The 21,801-nt window shown below is 44.9% G+C and overlaps 1 protein-coding gene and 1 long non-coding RNA gene across 11 annotated transcripts in view; one reads left to right on the forward strand and one right to left on the reverse strand.

The window, feature by feature from the left end:
- The window catches only part of PDE3B (phosphodiesterase 3B), a 281,272-nt gene that overhangs the window by 213,731 nt on the left and 45,740 nt on the right, over positions 1 to 21,801 (forward strand). The gene's annotated exons all lie outside the window — the stretch shown is intronic.
- LOC106732235 (uncharacterized) overlaps positions 271 to 21,801 on the reverse strand; it is a 37,374-nt gene continuing 15,843 nt past the window's right edge. For all 4 annotated transcript variants that reach the window (XR_012903645.1, XR_012903643.1, XR_012903644.1 and 1 more), the window contains 2 exons: positions 5,732 to 6,952; positions 271 to 1,145 (listed from right to left, as the gene is read on the reverse strand). This is a non-coding gene — a long non-coding RNA (uncharacterized LOC106732235). The remainder of the gene's footprint in view (positions 1,146 to 5,731; positions 6,953 to 21,801) is intronic.

Consider the following 21,801-nt stretch of genomic DNA (forward strand, 5'->3'; position numbering starts at 1 on the left):
CCAACTATACTATATACTTGTATTTGTTTATAACAAAACATGTAAGTATGTTTACTTATTATTTTACCCATAAAACTACAGGTAGACAGTGTCTGATTTTAATGTTACAAGTATGGTATATGGATTGTTATAAATATCTCAGAATTTATTTTAAAAAATAGATCTACAACAAAAGGTTTTTTTGGAAACACTAAAATTGAGTCCGCTCATATTTACTTTGAATATAATCTGGTAAAATTTGCATAAATCCTTCAGCAAGTTTACAGAATGAACTGATCCAAAGTCTTTTGAAGTCAGTCGGTGCCATATTAAGCCTGTTAGGAATATAAATGCTTATTAATTATACAAATCCTTAATTAATATTGCTATTCTTCTGTGTTAAAAGAAGTATTCTCCATGTAACCTAAACGTTTACGTTTAATTGAACAAATTAAAAAAAATTGTTCAATACAGTTGAACTTTTATTCCTGTGCTATGCACATGTCAGTCATAGGTGGGGTATCAGTAAAGGGATGAGAGCAGCTGGAATCTCAAAATTGATTAACAGTGGTTGAATATGTTTTAAAGATAGTAGCACACGTTTCTGATCTTCCTGTTTACAGATGTAATTTACTTCAAAGATATATTGTTCTTTGAATCTGTATGCATGTGGATCCCACTGACAATGAGAATTGAGAAGTTTTATCAGCAGCATCCACTCGGGATGGAACATACACCTTCATACTCTCACACTTCTCTCCAAAGGGCATAAAGGGAAAGTGACATTGCTTACCATTCAGTTCCTTCTAACCACTCCCTGGCAGAGAGTTGAAACACCATAATGTTCCTCCTAAGTATAATTAGTTTGTTGTTACTGTAAACTTTTGATTTAATTTTACTATTGTGTGTGATAGTACAGTGTTTCCTCTATACCAGTGTTTCTTCTTCTAGAAGTGTCCCGTGGGTGCTCCACTGTAGGTGTCGGCTTGTCCCGGCGCCGCAGATCGGAGATCTTTTCTAGCCGTAGTCTGCAGGACCACGCATGCGCGAAGTACGGCTCGTGGCTTTTCGCGCTGTTTGAGTGCCGCTGGTCCGGCTCCCGCCAGTTCCTCCTGACCGTCCTCGGCCGCGGACAGAACAACGTCTCTGTCTTACGAACTGTTTCACTAGAGATATAGAGAGACGAAATATAGTCATTGTATATGGTTATTGTATGTAGTTTAAAGTTGCAGCTTTTACAGTTAGTTATCTAGTCGTTAGTCGTAAAAAAATTTTTTTTCTTCAATAGTTAGTTGTTCTTTCTAAATGCTGGGCTTTAAGAAGTGTGGTGAATGCCACGAGGCAATGCCTGCCTCTGATGGCCACTCCCTATGCATCAGGTGCCTCGGGGAAGGCCACATACCTCAGAAATGTCCCCACTGTTCCAAACTGACAGCCAGAGCCAGGCGGGACAGGGACATGCGTCTAAAGGTCCTCTTGTTTGACAAAGCCTTACAGCCTGAAGTCAAACAATCCAAGGGTCACGCGGCGCAAACTAAGAAAGCTAAGAGAAAACCATCACCGACGCGATCCCTTCCACCCTCAAGATCGGGTGCAGACGATAAGCCAGGGACGTCAACGGCACCGCCTGCAAGTGTTGCGAGGCCGCCTAAAGACAGCCGGAGTAAGTCGGCCCCGAGCCCTTCTATATTGGGTTCAACCATCTCAGCCGTCCCCTCGGTCTCTAAACCGTTCACAGGGACTTCTACGGCTTTGAGAACCGCTCCCGGCACGGAGCGCCCCCCGACACCAACCCGCTCTCGGGCACTGAGCCGCTCCCCGGCACCGATCTGTAGCCGCTCCCCGGCACGCAGCCGCTCCCCGGCACGCAGCCGCTCCCTGGCACCGAGACACTCCCCGGCACCGAGACGCTCCCCGACAACGAGACGCTCTCAGGCGCGTAGTCGCTCTCCAGCACCGAGACGCTCACCGGCACCGAGAGTCTCTCCACCATTGAGACGCTCTCTGGCACTGAGGCGCTCACCTGCACCGGGACACTCACCAGCACCGAAGGGCGCGCCCAAACGACCGGCGGAGACTAGTCATCCTCCAGTGCACGACCCCACTTCGGCACCACCTCAGGCTAGACCTCTAACAAGACGGCGCTCAGGAACTCCCGAGCATCCTTCCCATCCTACTCTGTCGGCACCAAATCGACCTCCGCCTCCCACCAAACAACAAGAGCCTCAATGGTCATCGGCACCGGTGTGCTCCCCGTCTTCGACCGTGCTGGCACCGAGTCGTCCTCCAGCACCGAAAGGATCGTCTCACCACAGGCATCCATCAGAAGGACGTTCACCTTCTTCTTTGAGTCGATCTACGGAGCGCAGGCAATCACCGGTACCGAGACAATCAACAACGGCAACGGGAACCACCTCGGCACGGATTCCTCCAATGCCAGTGGAAATAATCCTGCACTCGGTCATTTCCACCCCGGCTTCCTCTCTACCGGAACATTTGCTAGCACCACCAGTCCATACACCCAGGAGATTGTCTTCCTCATCACCGAGCCCTGAGTTCTCTCCCGAAGTACGCTCCCCATCTCCACCGCACTCCGAGTACTCTCGTACCAGCCAAATCTCACCACGTTCCGGTCATTCTTACCACCATGATCCTCACTCACCCAGTCGCAGCACATATTATAGAGAGAGGTCGCGATCACCAAGATCACCACAGCTTTCAACCCATTCAGAATACTCGATGAGATCCCGTCGTTCCACGTCCCCCTATTATCATCATAGGTCATCCTATCATCAACGCCGGTCTCCGCAAACCCACCTCGGGCAGAAACACCATTCTTCTTCTGCCCCCTCAAGACCACCAACTCCCTCCGGGTCTCCCTCTCATATCGGACAACCTCTTCCCGTTCGGGACCCCGAACCTGATCAGTCACCCACACACCATTCCTCATCGTCCCCCGACGATGCAGTTTTTCAGGGAGACACCTCACCATCTGACGATCTGCGCCAGTTTCAGGAGTTATTCAAAAGGGTAGCGGAGAGTTAAAACGTACAGTTGGGCGACGTGGAGCAAAAACAACACCATCTCCTTCGCAATATCAAGCACACTCACCAACCAAAGATCTCGTTGCCACTGGATGCGGCCATTCTCGAAATTGGGACGACATTTGGCAGTCCCCTGCATCCGCCCCGCCAACAAATAAGAAGGCGGATAAAAAGTATTTTGTCCCCACCAAAGGGATGGAATTCCTTTTCACGCACCCACAACCTAACTCCCTGGTTGTGGATGCAGTTCAGCAAAAGGCAAAGATGCCACAGCACAAGCCTACTGCCGCAGACAGGGATAGTAAGCGTCTCGATTTGTTCGGATGTAAAGTTTATTCCTCGGCAACACTCACGTTACGAATGGCCAATTATTCCGCACTGCTGGCGAATTACAACTTCGACAACTATGCCAAGCTTGTGCCATTGCTTCAACATATTCCAGAGACAAAACGAGACATTCTGAAGGCTGTTATAAAAGAGGGCTACGCAGCCTCCGGAACAGCCTTACATATTGCTCTGGATACAGCTGATGCGGCAGCGCGCACGACAGCTACATCAGTCGTTATGCGCAGAGCATCCTGTCTACAACAGTCCTCTGCTCCTAAAGACCTGTTCCCGAAGGTTGAGGACTTACCCTTCGACAGGCAGAACCTCTTCTCCGAGAAGACTGACCAACTTCTCCACTCGGGGAAGGATTCCAGAACCACTCTTAAAACACTTGGCATGTACACTCCTCCATACAGTAGAAAGCGATATATGCCCTACCAGAGGCAGAGGCCCCCCCTTCGGCAATCCCCTCAGTATAGGCCTCAGGACCAACAAAGGGGTAGGCAGCGGCAACAGCACAGACGCCCGCCGCCCAAAGCAACTTCCCAACAGAGTACCCAGGCAGCAAGTTTGACGAGTCCCTCGAGGGGTTGAGAACCATTCCTGTCAATACCACTCTGAGTGCTACGAAGGCGATATTTCATCACCGCCTGAGGCCGTACCTTCATCCATGGGCCTACATCACCACCGACAAATGGGTCCTTCAAACAATTCGTCTCGGTTACACCATTCCATTCACGTCACTACCTCATCCATCCCCCCCTGCCCCGTCCCTTTTCAGGGACCCATCTCACGAGATCTTGCTCAGGCAAGAAGTTGCCCGTCTACTCACCGTCGGAGCAATAGAGCCTGTTCCGGACGAATTCAAGGGCAGGGGTTTTTACTCCCGGTACTTCGTAATGGAAAAGAAATCAGGGGGATGGAGACCGATACTAGATCTTCACAACCTCAACCGTTTCTTGCGAAATCAACGCTTTCGAATGGTTACCCTAACTACAATCATCCCAGCACTTCAGAATGGGGATTGGTTCACATCCCTCGATCTTCAGGACGCATACTTCCACATTGCGATCCATCCGGCGCACAGACGATTCCTACGCTTCCAAATCGGTACAGACCATTTCCAATACAAGGTTCTGCCGTTCGGTCTCTCGTCAGCTCCACGGGTTTTCTCCAAGACCCTGGCTGTGGTGACCGCATACCTACGTCACCTACACATAATGATCTTTCCATACCTCGACGATTGCCTATTAAGAGCCCAGTCGTTGCAGGAATCACTCAGTGCCACTCAGACAACACGCATGCTCTTCCACGAACTGGGTCTCATTCTCAATGTTCCAAAGTCATCATTGGAACCACAACAAACAATACAGTTCATAGGCGCTCGTCTAGACTCTACGACCAAACGCGCATCATTACCGATGGAAAGATTCCACACGATGCAGGACTTGATCCAGATCTTACTCGTCAGCCCAAAGGTTCCCATACTACGGTGCCTACAGCTTATGGGACACATGGCCTCCACAACATATGTGGTGAAACACGCAAGGTTACATTTGCGATGCATTCAACATTGGATGGCTCGAATCTGCCCCCCCAATGTACGTGATGCCCACAGGACCATAAGAGTTCCCACCCAAGTCAAGAAATCACTTGCTTGGTGGACAATCCCAGACAATCTGCTGTTGGGCATACCCTTTCATCGCCCCCAACCGTCAACAGCAATTGACAACAGATGGGGTTGTCATCGGATGGGGTGCGCATCTCGGCCCCGAACAGGTACAAGGCCTATGGTCACCAGACGAGTCGCTGATGCACATCAACTTCCTGGAGCTCAGGGCAGTGTACAAAGCATGTCAGCACTTCCTTCCCATCATCCACGACCAGGTCATACGAGTCCTTACAGACAATATGACGACCGTTTATTACATAAACAAGCAAGGAGGCGCCAGGTCCCATTCCTTGTGCGCGGAAGCGGTACGTCTATGGAACATGTGCAATAGACACAACGTCTTTCTAATCGCAGAATACCTCCCGGGCCAGCACAATGTAACGGCAGACGCCCTCAGCAGGCACTTTTCTCTCAATCACGAGTGGGAGCTACATCCTGCAGTGCTTTCGATAATATTTCAACTATGGGGTTTCCCGCTAGTGGACCTCTTTGCCACTTCTCACAATGCGAAATGTCCTCGGTATTGCTCGAGAGCGGGGATTGGACGAAATTCGAAAGGCGACGCTTTCCTATACAACGGGGGACGTCACCTACTTTATGCATTCCCACCCACACCCCTAATTCCAGGGTAGTGGAGAAAATTATTCGAGAAAGGGCCACAGTAATCCTAATAGCCCCAGTCTGGCCCAGGCAAACATGGTATCCATACCTACATCGCATGTCGATGCATCCTCCGTTTCCTCTGCCAGCTCGACACGATCTCCTATCCCAGAATCATCGCTCCCTTCTCCATCCGCAGGTGAACCATCTCGTGCTCACGGCTTGGTACCTAGTTGGTTCCAACAGTCAGAAGTGTTATGCTCACAATCTGTCAAACACATTTTACTAAACAGTAGAAAATTATCTACGTGGACTGCTTACCTTTCCAAATGGTCACGCTTCTCATCGTGGTGTTCCCAGAAGGATCTGAACCCGGTCTCCTCATCTCTGCGGTGTATCCTAGACTACCTGGTACACCTCAAGAATTCAGGCCTCACCTGCGCTTCCATCAGAGTTCATGTCGCTGCAATTGCAGCCTTTCACCAGCCGGTCAACGGATGTTCAGTATTTTCCCATCCAACAACTAAAAGGTTCTTGAAGGGAATGTCCAACCTGTACCCGCACTATACTCAACCGGCGGATCCTTGGGACCTTGAAATAGTTCTCAATTCCCTAACAGCCAGACCTTCGAACCGCTAGCGACCTGCACTTTATATGACCTGTCCATGAAGGTTATTTTCTTATTGGCTATTACTTCCGCGAGGAGAGTGAGTGAGCTAGCTGCACTATCAGCTTCCCCTCCTTATACAATTTTTACGCACCAAGCAGTAATACTCCGAACGCAACCACGTTTTCGCCCCAAAGTGATCTCTCGATTTCACATCAACGAGCCTATAATCCTCCCTATATTCCATCCCAAACCACATGCGTCACCAGAACACGCACGCTTGCACACTTTAGACGTCAGACGGGCCCTCACCTTTTATATCGAGAGGACCAGACCCTTTCGAGTGACGGACTCGTTATTAATATCAATGACGGACCGTTCTAAAGGTCGCCCATTGTCCGCTCAATGCATCTCCTCTACTATCGTACAGTGCATAAGGTCCTGTTATGAACTACATAAGAAACCACTGCCCTCAACCCTGAGGGCCCACTCGACTCGGGCGGTCGCTACATCCACTGCATTCCTCAAGGGAGTCCCCTTGATAGATATCTGCAGAGCTGCTACGTGGTCTTCCGACCTAACCTTCGCCACGCATTACGCCATCCCGAATCTGTTAATACCTGATTCCACGGTGGCGACAGCGGTGTTATCCTCAGCTACGGCACGCTAGCTCCGAACCCTCCTCCATTCGCGAGCTACTGCTGTACATTCACCTACAGGACACTGCTCAAAGAAGAAAAAGAAGTTACTCACCCTGTGCAGTAACGATTGTTCTTCGAGATGCATGTCCCGTGGGTGCTCCACGACCCGCCCTCCTCCCCTCTTCGGAGTCTATTATTTTGTCTTTCAGAGCAAGAGGCAGGAGGAACTGGCGGGAGCCGGACCAGCGGCGCTCAAACGGCGCGAAAAGCCACGAGCCGTACTTTGCGCATGCGTGGTCCGGCAGACTACGGCTAGAAAAGATCTCCGATCTGCGGCGCCGGGACAAGCCGACACCTACAGTGGAGCACCCACGGGACACGCATCTCAAAGAACAATCGTTACTGCACAGGGTGAGTAACTTCTTTTTCTCAACCAGTGGTACGAGTACCCTTAGGGGTACTCGAGAGAAGTCTGGGGAGTACGTCAACACAACTGAAATTTGGAGAAAACTGAATTTTTGTTGTAAGTTTTACAGTGCTTTATTTTTTTTGTACTTTTTACACCCAAAAATTGAATTGCCCATGCAGCTATGATTAAGTTGTTTTAACAAATGTGTTGCAATGGTAGAAAAAAATTGTGTCTGAAAACTGAAGGTTCTGGGGGTACTTATAATTTATTACTTTTTAAAAAGGGTTACTTTATAAAAAAAAAAAGGTAGAGAAACTCTGCTCTATACCACTTAAAAATAATATAACAGTAATACATTTTAACAAATATAATCTTCTATCACTGACTTGAATTTTGAGAACACTTGAGCTACAGCTACACTACATGCATCTTGCACAAGAGTTTTTGCACAAAAACTTCTTGCACAAGAGCATGTCCATACTCAAAGCTCATTGCAAAAGCGATGTAAGAGAGAGTCCATGCTGCGTGGACGCTCTTATGCGAGAAAGCTCTGATGGCTATTCACAGAATGTCCATCAGAGCACCTGTGCTTTTTTCCATAGGGGTTTCTTGCGCAAAAGGTCTCTGGAGCGTCCACACATGCCTTCTTGCACCATAGCTTTAGCGCTAAAAGCAGTTAAGCCTCAAAAAAGGAGGTTTACCTACAGCAGAAAAAGCCCTCTGTTCTGCTGTTTTAACTTCCCATTTAATTGCACAAGAGCTCATTTGAGGTGTGGACACGCCACAGAAAAACCTTGTAGTGTAGATGTAGCCTTGAGGTGTAGTTGAAAGGCCAACCAAAAAACTTGCAGCCAATGTTCCCTCTAATCTTTTCTACCCATGTGTGGATTTTTTTCCATCCATATATGGAATAATTTTTTTATGTTCGCTAAGGCATGTGTGAATGTGCTCCACCAACAGAAACACAAAACCTATCTGAGGGAGCTCTGCTAATTAGCTGAGTGGCATTTGAATTTCCCCTGAGTGGGCTAACAGGGAACGCTGCTCTTAACTAATCATGATGTTTGAAATTGTGAAGCAAATAAACTTCCTGTGGAATGGGTGTATCAACTGGAGAGTATGCGTCCTGCATACTGATGTTACTTAAATAGTCCTAAAGATGGTATGATAGATGCAAGAGCCGCTATGTGAAATTTGGCATGGACAAAATAAACATTGAAAAGCCTGAGATGTGGCACAGGCTGCCAACTCTCTTTCTTCTACTGAATAAGGAAAATAAATTTATTTTCCCTTGAGGTCAAGTGCCAAGCTGTAATGGAGATTCTCTTTCTTTCTGCAAGGAACACACATGAGAGTAAAATGAGGGGTGGGGGGTAATTTTGTGTATTGCAGGATATACCCCTTTTAGATCACCTGCAAGATCCAGTGGTCTAAGATAAGCGCAGGCCAAGCCTCCTTGAAGAAGGAAATAGGAACCAAAAGGAAAGTAGGAAAAGTGTAGATCCATGAAGTCTAGAGCTGCATCCTCAGTTGAAACATTAAACTGTTGTTTCTGGGATTGAAATGGTTGGCTAGAAGATAATAGAAATGGCTCTTTCTTTTGAAACTTAGACATCTTTCTCATCTGATCTGGTGGTAAAAATAATAGGTGTAAAAATAAGAAGAGGTGGTTGTTGAGACCTCTATCTAGGAGAAAGTTAACATTTATGATGCTTCTCTCTAAAACTGGGGCCACATATTTCCAAAGATCTAAATGTGGTTCAAGAGTTGTTTAAGGAGTGCAATGTGACATCAGTTTTTAAATGTACTAGCTTTTTCCCATCAAATGGTAAGTCTTGTACTGTTTTAGGAACCTCCTTATGGGATCCATATTTCCGTATGCCAAATATGGGAGACCTGGTAAAATTGTTCTTATTTCAGTGAGTTTAACAGCAATCAATCAGAGCTCCTCCTAAACCTGGGGTGGGGAATAAAATGGTGGCAGTTTTCCAGAGTAAGCCCCCAGTGAGCTGCTGCCGATATTTTTACTTGCAGGTACAGGTACTTGCAGCTCCCATTGGCTGGGAATGGCGATCTACGGGCAACGGGAGCTGCAATCCTCCATACCTGTGGAGGCCTGCCAGAGGCTAACTCTGGCAGACTGGATCTGGCCCACAGTCTGGTATTTACCCACCTCTGCCCTAAATGGTAATAGCTATCAGCCCTACTAGCCACCAGCCCCAGAGCTAGTAACCTTCCTCCAACCTGACAGTTCACCTTTCAGTATGACCCGCTGTAGTCTCCCCTTTAACCAGTTGCTTATCCACCTCTCAACTTTCATATTAATCCCTATCTTTTCCAATTTAACCAATAATTCTCCATGTGGTACTGTATCAAATGCCTTACTAAAGTCGAGGTAGATTAGATCCACTGCATTTCCTTTATCTAAAAAAATCTGTTACTTTCTCAAAAAAGGAGATCAGGTTGGTTTGGCACGACCTACCTTTTGTAAAACCATGTTGTAATTTGTCCCAATTGCCATTAGCCTCAATGTCTCTAACTACTTTCTCCTTCAAAAATTTTTCCAGGATCTTACATACTACAGATGTCAAACTAACAGGCCTATAGTTACCCGGGTCGCTTTTTTCCCTTTCTTAAAAATCGGAACTATATTAGCAATTCTCCAGTCAAATGGTACAACCCCTGAGTTTAGAGATTTATTAAAAAATTTTGCTAATGGACTTGCAAGTTCATGTGCCAGTTCCTTTAATATTCTTGGATGAAGACCATCTGGGCCCCCCGATTTACTCCCATTAAGCTGTTCAAGTTTGGCTTGCACCTCGTATATGGTAATATCTACCTCCTTATCCTCAGTCCCATTTGTTAACTTACCATTATCCCTAAGGTCTTCATTAGCCTCATTAAAGACTGAAGCAAAGTATTTGTTCAAATATTGGGCCATTCCTAGATTATCCTTAACCTCCACTCCATCCTTAGTAATTAGTGGTCCTACTTCTTCTTTTTTTGTTTTTTTCCTATTTGTATGTCTATAAAACCTTTTACTATTGGTTTTAATTCCCTTTGCAAGGTCCAACTCTACCTGACTTTTAGCCTTTCTCACTTTATCCCTACATGCTCTAACCTCAATAAGGTAGCTTTCTTTACTGATCCCTCCCATTTTCCACTCCTGATATGCTTTCTGCTTTTTCTTAATCACCTCTCTGAGATGCTTGCTCATCCAGCTTGGTCTAACACACCTGCCTATAAATTTTTTCCCTTTTCTGCAACTTTAACTTAAAATAATTCCAGGCCTCCTCCACTTTAAGATCCATAATTTCTTTAGTCCAATCAACTTCCCTAACGAATTTCCTTAATTTACTAAAGTTAGCCCTTTTGAAATCAAAAACCCTAGTCTCAGATTTATTTTTGTTTATCCTTCCATTTAATTTAAACTGAATTAGCTCATGATCACTCGAGCCAAGGTTGTCTCCTACAACCATTTCATCTATGAGGTCCTCGCTACTCACCAAAACCAAATCTAAAATAGCATCCCCCCTTGTTGGTTCAGCAACTACTTGATGAAGGAATTCATCAGCTATCACATCTAGGAAAATCTGAGCCCTATTACTATTACTAGCACTTGTTCTCCGGTCTATATCTGGAAAGTTGAAATCTCCCATGATTACACAGTTTCCATGAGTATTTACTTCATTAAAAACATTAAAGAGGTCTCTATCCATATCCAAATTGGATCCTGGTGGTCTATAACACACCCCAAGCACTATCCCAGGGGAGGATCTGATAGTTTTCTTCCCCAATGTGATTTTTGCCCAAACGGACTCTGTCTTCTCCATTCCATCACTTTTTATTTCTTTACAATCTACCTCATCTTTGATATACAATGCGACTCCACCACCTTTACCCTTATTTCTGTCTTTCCTAAACAGCACATACCCTTCAATACCTATACTCCAGTCATGCCTAGTATTCCACCATGTTTCTGTTATTCCTATAATATCTGGTTTCACTTCCTGGACCAATAGCTCTAGTTCCTCCTTTTTGTTACTTAGGCTCCTCGCATTGGTGTACAAACATCTTAATTTTTGCTGTTTGGCCTCATTCACATTCTTTACCCAATTTGGCACAGATGTTATACCTTCAATATGACCTATTAGACTAGTATCCACCCCACCCTTCCTCATGTTCCTTCTCCTACCCCCAGCTATATCCTTTCTTACTTCGTTTTCCTCCCTCTCAGTGTTAAAATCTGGCGTAGAGATTACCTTGGCATCTCCCAACCATCTCCCCCAAATTCCTAGTTTAAAGCTCTCTTAATAAGTTGAGCCAGCCTCCATCCTAGAAGTCTATTTCCCTCCCTACTTAGGTGAAGTCCATCTCTAGAGAACAGTCCTCTGTCCATAAATGCCTCCCAGTGACCATACATCCCAAAGCCCTCCTTATAGCACCACTGCCTAAGCCATCTATTGATCATCATAATCCTGTCACATCTTAGTTGCCCTTCTCTAGGAACAGGCAGAAGAATCCCACTAAAGATCACCTGAGCCTCAATTTCCTTGAGCATCCTCCCCAGCCTAGTATAGTCTCCCTTAATTCGTTCCAGCGAGAATCTAGCCGTATCATTTGTTCCTACATGAAGGATGATCAATGGATTCCTTCCTGCTCCCTTAATAATTCCCTTCAACCTCAGTTCCACGTCTCGTATCTTAGCACCTGGCAGACAGCACACCCTTCTATTCTCTGGATCAGCTCTGGTTACAGGCCTATCTATTCTTCTCAATAAGCAGTCCCCAATCACATAGACCTGCCTTTTCCTAGTGACAGTGAAATTCTCTGTTCTATCTCTAGCTTCCTCTGGCTGCAAATCCTTACCATTCCTATTTTCCCTTGAAATCCTAATGCTCATTATTGGTTTTGTCTCCATTAAGTCTTCCCCTTTATCAGAGGGAGCAGCTAGGGACTGTGTATAGCCAAGGAGTAGCTCGGGGGCAGGGCGGCGGTGCTAGGGGCTATGTGTGGCCAGGGGGAACTAGGGACTGTGTGAAAAGACGTGACTACTATAGGATTCGCAGAAGGAGCAACTACAGTAGGGATTTAATAGTGTAGTTGATTAACTGATAAGCAAAAGCTTATAGGTTAATGCTATAGACTACACACGTTTCCCTCCCCCCACCCTTGCCAGTAAATTTTTTAGTAGGCTGGCCAGCATCCCGGCTCTGTTCTGGCTCGCACTGGGTCCAGAACCTACCCTTGCTGTGGCTCTGCATTTAAAGTGTATTAGGATCCAGGTGGGCAGGCACCTCAGCTCAGTTCCAGCTCACGTTGGGTCTCCCCCCCCTTAGACAGGGGCTGCTGCCTCTTTATCAGAGGCAGCAGCACAGGGTGACAGGCAGACGGCCTACAAAGGAAACTGGTTTTTAAACTGGCTCCCCTGGTGAACCAGTTCCTGCCTGGCACCCTGCCCTGTGGCTGTCAGTCCCGCCTCTAGGGACTATAGAATAGTTGACTAATTAATAAAAATTCATGAGATTACTCGACTGTTCAATTAACTGATATTTAATATCCCTAATCTAGAAGCAGTGTGCCAAGAGGACTATGTGGTCCCCCTGTTTCCTGAGGGCTCTGCCAGCCATGGAGCTGGGTTCTCCACCCCGGCTTCTCTTACTTGCTGATGAGCAGTTTCAGCCTCTTACACAAGAGCAGTGGTAGAGAAGAGTGAACAGCACTACTGCCTGTGAAAGGGCCCCAGCCAAGGAACAGCTGCCCCACCCTGCCCGGCTCTGGCTTTCCACCTCAAAACTGCCCTGCGCTTCCACTGAAGTATGTGGGGGCAACTTCCCCAGTGCCCACCAGCTCTGCCCATGGATGTAGGCATTTCTGCTGTTTGGGGAGAACCACGGATCCAGAATTCAGCCCTGTCTCACCTGGCTTCAGTTTTGAGGTGGTGGGGATCGGGACTTCAGGCTTTCAGTGCCTGATTTGAGCCCTGCAGATGTTGCCTGGGCTTGTGGTTTCAGCCCTTGGGGGGGAGGCATTTGTGGGATCAGGGATTCAGCTGGAGGGAAGGGGGATGCCAACAATCGGGGCCACTTCCCAGTGGGGAAGGGCTTGCTGAGGATCGGGGCTTCAGCCTGGGTGGTACTGGGAATTCAAGGGTGCATCATGGATCAGGGCCTCAGCCTGGTTGTGCTCAGAATTCAGTGTGGGAAGTACCACTGGGAATCAAGATTTCAAGTCCTGCAGTAGATTCTGGAGAATGTGGTTTCAGTCCTGGAGCCTGAAAGGGGTGACAGAATCCCCCCTACCCTTGGGACACCCTGCTTTAGAATGCACATTGATAGGGGTGACACACACCCCTCACTCATCCCCACACTCTTACCCCTCTATCACACAGTCTGCCTCTCCTACTGGCTGCCTTTCTTCATAAGAATAGCCATACGGGGTCAGACAACTGGTCCATCCAGCCTAGTATCCTGTCTGCCTTCAGTGGCCATACCAGATGCCCCAGAGGGAGGTGACACAACAGGTAATCCTCACATGATCCCTCCCCTGTCACCTACCTCCAGACAAACAGAGGCTAAGGACACCGTTCCTACCCATCCTGTGTAATAGATAATTGATGGATCTAACCTCCATGAATCTATCTAGCTCTTTTTTGAACCCTGTTTAAAGTCCTAGTCTTTACCACATCCTCTGGCAAGGAGTTCCACAGGTTGACTGTGCACTGAGTGAAGAAAAACTTTCTTTTGTTTGTTTTAAACCTGATGCCTATTAATTTCATTTGGTGACCCCAAGTTCTTATATTGTGGGAATAAGTAAATAACTTTTTCTTATTCATTTTTTTCCATACCAGTCATGGTTATATAGGCCTGTATCATATCCCCCCCCCCCCCTTAGATTCCTCTTTTCTTAGCTGAAAAGTCCACGTGTTTTTAATCTTTCTTCATATGGGACCCATTCAAAACCCCTAAACATTTTTGTTGTCCTTTTCTGAACCTTTTCCAATGCCAATATATCTTTTTTAAGATGAGGCGACCATATCTGTATGCAGTATTCAAGATGTGGGCGTACCATGGTTTTATATAGAGGTATTAAAATGTTTTCTGTCTTATTCTTTATCTCTTTTAAAATGATTCCTAACATTCTACTTGCTTTTTTGTCTGCCACTGCACACTGAGTGGATATTTTCAGAGAACTGTCCACAGTCACTCCAAGATCTCTCTCTTGAGTAGTGGTAGCTAAATTAGTCCCCATCATTTTGTACGTATAGTTGGGATTATTTTTTCCAATATGCATTATTTTACACTTCTCAATATTTAATTTCATTTGCCATTTTGCCCAATCACTTAGTTTGGTGAGATCTTTTGGAAGCTCTTCTCAGTCTGCTTTGGTCTTAACTATCTTGAGCAGTTTGGTAACATCTGCAAATGTTGCCGCCTCACTGTTTACCCCTTTCTCTGGATCATTTATAAATAAGTTGAATAGGATTGGTCCCAGGACAGACCCTTGGGGGACCTCACTAGTTACTTCTCTCCATTCAGAAAACTTACCATTTATTCCTACTCTTCGTTTCCTTTAACCAGTTATCAATCCACGAAAGGACCTTCCCTTTTAACTCATGATAACTTAATTTGCTTAAGAGCCTTTGGTGAGGGACCTTGTCAAAGGCTTTCTGGAAATCTAAGTATAGCCACTGGATTTTTCTTCTCCACATGTTTGTTGACACCCTCCCTCCCCCAAAGAACTCTAGCAGATTAATAAGGTATGATTTCCCTTTACAGAAATCATGTTGACTTTCCCTTAACAAATTTTTTTAATCTATGTGTCTGACAATTTTATTCTTTACTATAGTTTCCACTAATTTGCCCAGTACTGACATTAGACTTACTGGTCTGTAATTGCCAGGATCAGCTCTAAATATTGGCATCATGATAGCTATCTTCCAGTCATTAGGTTCTGAAGCCTGCCTGAGAGCATCACCTGCTGGCCACTGTCTGCTGCATTCACCTACCAGCCACAAACAGGAGGCTGCTGGCTGCACTGACACCAACTGACCAGCAGCGGGGAGCACCAGAGCTGAAAATACGGGACAGTTTGCCTGTATTTTAAAAAATAAGTTGGGACATCTTCAGGAGGGCTTAAATATGGAACTGTCCTGTTAAAAACTGGATAAATGGTCACCCTATCTTCAAGGTAACACCTGTAACCATCAGTCTTGGTCCTTTGTCAGCTGAGTCCAAACTTGCCAGAAAGGAAGTCATTAAACAGGGTAATTTAAACAAGTTAATTTAAATTCCTCTTTGATATCCAATGGTAGTTTGCCCAAGAAATCTGCTGCTCTGAGCCACTAGATATAATTATATTTGGCCAGCATAGCTTTATAATTTGCAATTCTGACCTGAATATATGTAGAAGAATAATCTTTTGAGGAAATAAACCTGATGTTTGGCTCTTTCTTCTCAAGTAGATCTTGTTATATGCTTGGTCTTTTCATTAATCACAGTAACTATTAGGGATGTTGGTGCTAGGTGCAAACAGAAATACTCAAATCTTTTTTTGCGGGAGGACGACTTATTTATGATTATCCCTCTCTGCTCTCACTGTGATAGATGCCAGAGTAGCCCACAAGTCCTTTGTGGCGTGGGTTCAAAGATTCATTCATTAATTGGATGAGTGTCATATTTTCTGCAACTGGTTACAGAATATCAAACAGTTTGTGCATTTTCTACTTGGACCAACTCCAAAGACACTTCAAGGCATTTTGCCATTATCTTTAAAAGCTTCTGGTAAGTTTTAAAATCATCAGCAGTCATAGGAATGGAGGAGAAAAAAGCTCCATCCGGGGAACACGATGAGAAACCCCTCAAAGATGGATTTTCTTGTGCCGTTGTAGTCATGTTGGTCCCGGGATATGAGAGACACAAGGTAAGAAAGGTAATATTTTTTATTAGATTAACTTCTGTTGGTGGAAGATGAATATTTTCAAGCTACACAACATTTTTCTTTGAGTTCAGGGAAAAAAGAGTGTCAGAGCTAAATACAAGTTGGAACAGATTGTGATAACATAAGTGATAAATGTTATAAAGGGTTACTTTAGATGGAATGGGCAATAAGAGTTAGATCTTTATGCAAAAGGAGTTGGACGTGAGCCATTAAGCCTAAGGTTAGACAGTTGTAAGGAGCCACAAAACCAATATCCATGATGTTTAGCATCTAGTGTTATGAATTTAAGTTCCCAGGCTTGCCATTTGAGAGTGATGTGCAGGTTTCCTCTGAGGACAAGTATTGAAAAAAAATCACATATGTAGTGATCCCTTTGTAAAAAGTGTTCATCCATGAGTGATACAGTATTTTTGTCTTTTATCATTTTTCTGTGTGAGTTCATTCAAGAATATATTGATTATCTGGTTTCTCCCAATGAGTTGTTGGGGCATTTTATACACTAGATATGGCATTCCATCTGTTGTAATAGACATGTGTAGGGCCCATGATTAGTTTCTTAGGTGTAAATGGAGGTATTTATCATGGTAGCAGTGGAGTTCTGTCTGCAGATTTTGTATCTGTTTTTCTGTCAGGGTTAGGTGCCACTTTCAGTTAGTATGACTAAGTCTTTGGGGAGCTTGCTTCTGATGATGAGGTTGTGGAGGTTGGGGGGGTGTTAGAAGTTCAGGAGAGATTTTTTTCAGGATTCTGCCTGTTCTTAGAGAAGGGCAACTAAGATGTGACAGGATTATGATGATCAATAGATGGCTTAGGCAGTGGTGCTATAAGGAGGGCTTTGGGATGTATGGTCACTGGGAGGCATTTATGGACAGAGGACTGTTCTCTAGAGATGGACTTCACCTAAGTAGGGAGGGAAATAGACTTCTAGGATGGAGGCTGGCTCAACTTATTAAGAGAGCTTTAAACTAGGAATTTGGGGGAGATGGTTGGGAGATGCCCAGGTAATCTCTACACCAGATTTTAATACTGAGGGGGAGGAAAACGAAGTAAGAAAGGATATAGCTGGGGGTAGGAGAATGAACATGAGGAAGGGTGGGGTGGATACTAGTCTAATAGGTCATATTGGAGGTATAATGTCTGTGCCAAATTGGGTAAAGAATGTGAATGAGGCCAACCAGCAAAAATTAAGATGTTTGTACACCAATGCGAGGAGCCTAGGTAACAAAAAGGAGTAACTAGAGCTATTGGTCCAGGAAGTGAAACCAGATATTATAGGAATAACAGAAACATGGTGGAATACTAGGCATGACTGGAGTACAGGTATTGAAGGGTATGTGCTGTTTAGGAAAGACAGAAATAAGGGTAAAGGTGGTGGATATGGATAGAGACCTCTTTAATGTTTTTAATGAAGTAAATACTCATGGAAACTGTGTAATCATGGGAGATTTCAACTTTCCAGATATAGACTGGAGAACAAGTGCTAGTAATAGTAATAGGGCTCAGATTTTCCTAGATGTGATAGCTGATGAATTCCTTCATCAAGTAGTTGCTGAACCAACAAGGGGGGATGCTATTTTAGATTTGGTTTTGGTGAGTAGCGAGGACCTCATAGATGAAATGGTTGTAGGAGACAACCTTGGCTCGAGTGATCATGAGCTAATTCAGTTTAAATTAAATGGAAGGATAAACAAAAATAAATCTGAGACTAGGGTTTTTGATTTCAAAAGGGCTAACTTTAGTAAATTAAGGAAATTCGTTAGGGAAGTTGATTGGACTAAAGAAATTATGGATCTTAAAGTGGAGGAGGCCTGGAATTATTTTAAGTTAAAGTTGCAGAAGCTGTCAGAAGCCTGTATCCCTAGAAAAGGGAAAAAATTTATAGGCAGGTGTGTTAGACCAAGCTGGATGAGCAAGCATCTCAGAGAGGTGATTAAGAAAACGCAGAAAGCATTTCAGGAGTGGAAAATGGGAGGGATCAGTAAAGAAAGCTACCTTATTGAGGTTAGAGCATGTAGGGATAAAGTGAGAAAGGCTAAAAGTCAGGTAGAGTTGGACCTTGCAAAGGGAATTAAAACCAATAGTAAAAGGTTTTATAGCCATATAAATAGGAAAAAAACAAAAAAAGTAGTAGTAGGACCGCTAATTACTAAGGATGGAGTGGAGGTTAAGGATAATCTAGGAATGGCCCCATATTTGAACAAATACTTTGCTTCAGTCTTTAATGAGGCTAATGAAGAGCTTTAGGTATAATGGTAAGTAAATAAATGGGACTAAAGATAAGGAGGTAGATATTACCATATCCAAGGTAAAAGCCAAACTTGAACAGCTTAATGGGAGTAAATCGGGGGGCCCAGATGGTCTTCATCCAAGAATATTAAAGGAACTGGCACATGAACTTGCAAGTCCATTAGCAAAATTTTTTAATAAATCTCTAAACTCAAGGGTTGTACCATTAGACTGGAGAATTGCTAATATAGTTCCGATTTTTAAGAAAGGGAAAAAAGCGACCCGGGTAACTATAGGCCTGTTAGTTTGACATCTGTAGTATGTAAGATCCTGGAAAAAATTTTGAAGGAGAAAGTAGTTAGAGACATTGAGGCTAATGGCAATTGGGACAAATTACAACATGGTTTTACAAAAGGTAGATCGTGCCAAACCAACCTGATCTCCTTTTTTGAGAAAGTAACAGATTTTTTAGGTAAAGGAAATGCAGTGGATCTAATCTACCTCGACATTAGTAAGGCATTTGATACAGTACCACATGGAGAATTATTGGTTAAATTGGAAAAGATAGGGATTAATAGGAAAGTTGAGAGGTGGATAAGCAACTGGTTAAAGGGGAGACTACATACTGAAAGGTGAACTGTCAGGTTGGAGGAAGGTTATTAGCGGAGTTCCTCAGGGATCAGTTTTGGGGCCAATTTTATTTAATCTTTTTATTGCTGATCTTGGCACCAAAAGTGGAAGTGTCCTAATAAAATTTGCAGATGACAAAAAGTTGGGAGCTATTGCCAATTCAGAAAAGGATCGGGATATCATACAGGAAGATCTGGATGATCTTGTAAATTGGAGTGATAGCAATAGGATGAAATTTAATAGTGAGAAGTGTAAGGTTATGCATTTAGGGATTAATAACAAGAATTTTAGTTATAAGCTGGGGACACATCAGTTGGAAGTAACGGAGGAGGAGAAGGACCTCGGAGGCCTGGTTGATTATAGAATGACTATGAGCCGCCATTGTGACATGGCCGTGAAAAAGGCTAATACGATCTTGGGATGTATTAGGCGAGGTATTTCCAGTAGGGATAAGGAGGTGTTAGTGCCATTATACAAGGCATTGGTGAGACCCCATTTGGAATACTGTGTGCAATTCTGGTCTCCCATGTTTAAGAAGGGTGAATTCAAACTGGAACAGGTACAAAGAAGGGCCACTAGGATGATCCGAGGAATGGAAAACCTGTCTTATGAAAGGAGACTCAAGGAGCTTGGCTTGTTTACTTTAACCAAAAGAAGGCTGAGGGGGGACATGATTGCACTCTTTAAATGTATTAGAGGGATAAATACCAGGGAAGGGAGAGGAATTATTTAAGTTTAATACCAATGTGGACACAAGAACAAATGGATATAAGCTGGCTAGTAGGAAGTTTAGACTTGAGATTAGATGAAGGTTTCTAACCATTAGAGGAGTATAGTTCTGGAACGGCCTTCCAAGGGAAGTAGTGGGGGCAAAAGATCTATCTGGTTTCAAGATTAAACTAGATGTGTTTATGAAGGGGATGGTTTGATGAGATAACATGATCTTGGTAACTAATTGATCATCCATTATCAGTGGGAAATAGGTCAATGGAGGGATGATAGGAGTTACTATAGAGAACTTTCTGGGTGTCTGGCTGATGAGTCTTGCCCACATGCTCAGGGTTTAGCTGATCGCCATATTTGGGGTCGGGAAGGAATTTTCCTTCAGGGTAGATTAGCAGAGGCCCTGGAGGTTTTTCGCCTTCCTCTGTAGCATGGGGTACAGATCACAGCTAGAGGATTCTCTGCATCTTGGGGTCTTCAAAGTATTTGAAGGCTTCAATATCTGAGATATAGGTGAGAGGATTATTCTAGGAGGGGTGGGTGAGATTTTGTGGCCTGCTCTGTGCAGGGCGTCAGACTAGATGATCAAAATGGTCCCTTCTGACCTTAAAGTCTATGAGTCTATGATTGTGGGTGACAACTAAGGTAGGGGTGTGTGTGTGTGTGTGTGCTAGTGTTATCAGAGGGGTTTTCTTTAGTGAAGCAGGTTCTCCTAGTTCATGGTTGACCATTTAATGATGTGATCTACTTCTCTTGTGAAGTGTTTGCATTTCTTTTTCCTCATCTGCAGAAAGTAGTTTATTGAATCCCCAAAACATGTAGGTCATGGGTATGAAGCCGTATAATAACTTGAGATTGAGGACAATGTTGAAAAGCATATAGGTAAAGCATATTAAACCAAGATGATGAACCTAACCCTAACCCGCATCCTCCCTGGGCCACTTCCTACCTAATCCAATTGGCCAACTTCCCACATGGTAGCTGGGTCTTCTGACTCCTTGGGGGCCACACTTCCCTGGTAGTCTGCAGTGGTTATGTCCCAACCAGCATTGGAGCCTCTGCTGTTCTCCCCTCGGGCAGCTGGCTGCTGCTGTTCAGGAGTTCTAACCTGAGGTCCTTCTCCTCCAGCAGCCAGCCCAGACTGAGCCTCTCCCCAGGCTTTTATACCTGAGCTACAGTCTGAGCATGCCTGGCAGGGTAACCTGGCTAAACCCTGTTAGTTCAGTACGGGGCTGGTACAGCCCGTCACACTAACTGAAACTAAAACTTGCTAAAACGTAGGGATGTTAAAATATATCTATTTGTGTAAATGTGTAACTGCTGAATTGTTCAGTGGTTACACATTTATACGTGGAAGGAAGGAGTGTGGCTCCCTGTAACCACTGGTTCCTGTTTCCTCCCTTCCACTGTGCTGCTTTTAAGCTGGCTCCCTGCGAGTACTGGCTCCTGCCTGTCCCTTCCCCCGTTTCTGCCTCTGTGGGAGGCAGCAGTGAAGAGAAGTGGGGAGGCAACTCCACTGGAGCCAGCACATGCCGGGAGCTGTCTTAAAAGATGGCTCCCTGCGTGTACTGGCTCTCGCCTACCCCACTCTCTGCAGCTGTATCAGAGGCAGCAGTGTGGGGGTCACACGGCTCTGGAGAGAGGAGACGGGAGCCAGTGCTCAAGGGGACCCAGTTTAAAAGCAAGCACCAGCTCCCTTTTTCCCTCCCCCTCCTCCCCCAAGTGCTGCTGCCTCTGTTTTAGATGCAGAGTGGAGGGCAGTCAGCTCCATGGCTCCTGCCTTCCCACTACCCCGTGCTGCTGCCTTTGTGCCACCTTGATCCCACTTCCCAGCGGGAGCTCGAGATGGACTGAAGCAGCTGATGGGTCAGATGTGGCCCACTGGTCGTAGTTTTTCCATCCCAGGTTTAGTGAATATTAGTGTATTTTGTTCACAATTGAAGATTAGAGTATGTTTAGTTTAGTTCTCAGTGAAGCTCAGTCTCCAGTGCTCATTTGGGTAT

Source organism: Pelodiscus sinensis, chromosome 4 (genome assembly GCF_049634645.1).
Source record: "Pelodiscus sinensis isolate JC-2024 chromosome 4, ASM4963464v1, whole genome shotgun sequence".
NCBI lineage: Eukaryota > Metazoa > Chordata > Testudines > Trionychidae > Pelodiscus > Pelodiscus sinensis.